The sequence below is a fragment of the Mirounga leonina genome, unplaced genomic scaffold (genome assembly GCF_011800145.1).
Source record: "Mirounga leonina isolate KUSES-001 unplaced genomic scaffold, KU_Mleo_1.0 Mir_125, whole genome shotgun sequence".
NCBI lineage: Eukaryota > Metazoa > Chordata > Mammalia > Carnivora > Phocidae > Mirounga > Mirounga leonina.
In genome coordinates this window covers 3,859,005-3,861,761 of record NW_023270305.1, presented here as the reverse complement: position 1 = coordinate 3,861,761, position 2,757 = coordinate 3,859,005, and the positions used below count along the sequence as shown (strand labels likewise).

Below are 2,757 nucleotides of genomic sequence, written 5' to 3'. Positions count from 1 at the left end.
TTTTTTCCCCCTATTTTACACAACTGATGATCTGAACTCCCAGCAGTTATCACACATACATTTCCTGACTCAAATTTTCCTTGACCAAAAACTACTATTTATTGAGTGTCTACTATGTGCTAGGCTCTGTGCCATGTGCTTTGCTTGGTGCCTTTTATGTTTTATGACCACTTGATAAGTGGGTTTTATCAAGGCTCATAGAGGTTAACTGAATTCCACAAAGGTCATAGGAGTGGCTAAAACATGGCAAAGGAGAAAAGAGCACAAGTCCATTTGCTCCTAAACCCTTTGTCACCACCATTCCTTTCCTAACAGTGTATGGTTACTTGTTGCATTAGGCATACTGCTCGCAGAGTTCTTACCATATCTGTTTCACCATATTGTAATGACTTTGCTTTCATACCTTTCTGATTTATGAGGTCATGAAATATTTTATTCCTAGTTCCTTAAGCCTCAGCAGAGTGCCCATAGCAATACCAAATAGTAAACATTTTGTATTTAAGTATTTTAATAAATACTTAATCCATAGTAAATATTTTAATTTTAATAAATAATAAGCAAATATTTTAATAAATACTTTAATACATTTAATAGTAAATATTTTCACTTTTTTATTTTTATTTTTTTTAGCACAAATTTATTTACTAACCAAAGGGATGATCCTAATTAAATCAACACTTTGAAATAGATGCATGTAAAATGTTTGTGATAAAGATAATTGAACACAGTAATGAAAAAAAAAAAGCAGTATGGAGATTTGCTCATTGAACTGAGCTTGTTCATCCTCACAGCTAATTCCTGTCCACAATAACGATGGAATTTTTACTCTACTTTTTCATAGACCTGAGTACAGGTGACATTATTCATGATGCATTCCACCACTAATTTCCCATTTTCCAATTTTCTTGTGATTGTGCTTTCCTTCCCATCCCATTCCTGATGTTGAACCAATGCGTTGTCTGTGAAGCTTCAGACAGTCTGAGTTTTTCTGCCATCAGCTGTAGTTTCCTCAAACTCCTCTCCCAGGTTACATGAAAACTGTGTTATTTTCAAAGTGCTCTCAGTTTTTATGGTGAGGTTTTTGCCGTCAGAAGAGATGATACAGGGCGCCTGGGTGGCTCAGTTGGTTAGGCGACTGCCTTTGGCTCAGGTCATGATCCTGGAGTCCCGGAATCGAGTCCCGCATCGGGCTCCCTGCTCAGCAGGGAGTCTGCTTCTCCGTCTGACCCTCCCCCCTCTCATGCTCTCTATCTCATTCTCTCTCTCAAATAAATAAATAAAATCTTTAAAAAAAAAAGAGAGATGATACAATCTGGTTTGGCCATTCCCACTTCTACTTGCTTCATGTATTTGTCAAAGCCTTTGCTTTCCACTAAGCACCATCTTCCTACCAGTTGCTGAATGGTGGCCATGATGGGCGCGGGCCAGTGGGCCTAGTGAGCAGAGCAGAGTGGGCCGTCGGTAGCGTGGCTTCTCAATATTTTCACTTTAGTAGTAAATATTAGTAAAGGTATCCTTGGCAATGAGGTTTTCCTGGCCATTATGCTTCTTCCAACCCCACACAGTGGGAGGCAATATCAGTGACACGAAAATCATTGGAGCTGAAGACAGCATTATGGGCTAAAATTTAGAAGACTAAACTCTAAGGCAGTGATAACAAATGGCTTTGATCCCTGCACTTACTCTTACCTATCACTAATTTATCAGAGTATTGGGTTCAGAAGGATTCTGAGGCTGTACTAGCCCAGTGAGAAGTGCAGGGTCCAAACCTGTGTTGTCTGTCTTTCCTCGGCAGAACGGGGGAGAGTGGCAGCCTTCCCATGACATGTCTGTCATCCACCCTTGAAAGAATCTAGTTCTATCCATCCTCAGGGCCTCTGCAGTTGCTGTTCCCTCAATTTGGAAAGGTCTTCCTCTAGATACCCTCTCTGTCACTTTATTCAAAACTCTGTTTAAATATCAATTTGTCAGAGAGGCATGCCCGCACCATTCATCCGAAAATAGCACATTTCCCATGCCCTGTCACTCACAGTACCTTTTTCATGCTTTATTATTGTTTCTTGCACTTATGGGCATTTGGCATCATATTGTATATGTTTGTTTATTCACTTATTGTTTGTCTCCCCAATGTGAGCTCCATGAGGGCAGAGACTTTGTTCTTCTCACCCAGGCAGCCAAAGAGAACCCACCACATACTTCATGTTGCATCAGTAACCAATTCTGAGTGCAGGAGCCTCTCTGTCTTTTCCTCTTATGGCAGTGACAGCAGACAGGAAGTATGAGAAAAGACACCTATGTCCTTAAAGAATTTACTATGTTTAAGGTTGATCAATTTTATAAATACCAGAATGTTGATATATTCTGCATCTCTAATCCTTTATAATTATTTGTTTCCTTTCTAACCCTTACACTTCTTCTCCACCTCTCTCCTTCCTGGTTTTTACCATTAGAGACATTTTCTGTTGGTTCAACAAGAAAGATTTTCAAAACATATTTAACTATCCACTCTAAGAACCACATTCTTTATTTCCTTAATGGATGATTTTAATGATTTCAGATGATTAATCCCTACATTGTAAATTGCTCTTTTCCTCAACCATTTCCTCCAGCTTCTCTGAAAAGAGAACACCAAGCAGCCCAGCCTACGGTAACTTGGCTGATTTGCCCATATCTCAAGGTCAGTCTTCTGAGGAGCAGCCCTTATGTTGAATTTTCTTTCCTTCATTGTTGGATGTCCTGCAAGATGCAGAGCCAAGT

The 2,757-nt window shown here is 39.6% G+C and overlaps 1 pseudogene; it reads right to left on the bottom strand.

The window, feature by feature from the left end:
* Window positions 1–620: 620 nt before the first annotated feature.
* LOC118007396 lies at window positions 621–1,412 on the bottom strand (annotated as a pseudogene).
* Between the last annotated feature and the right edge of the window lie 1,345 nt (window positions 1,413–2,757).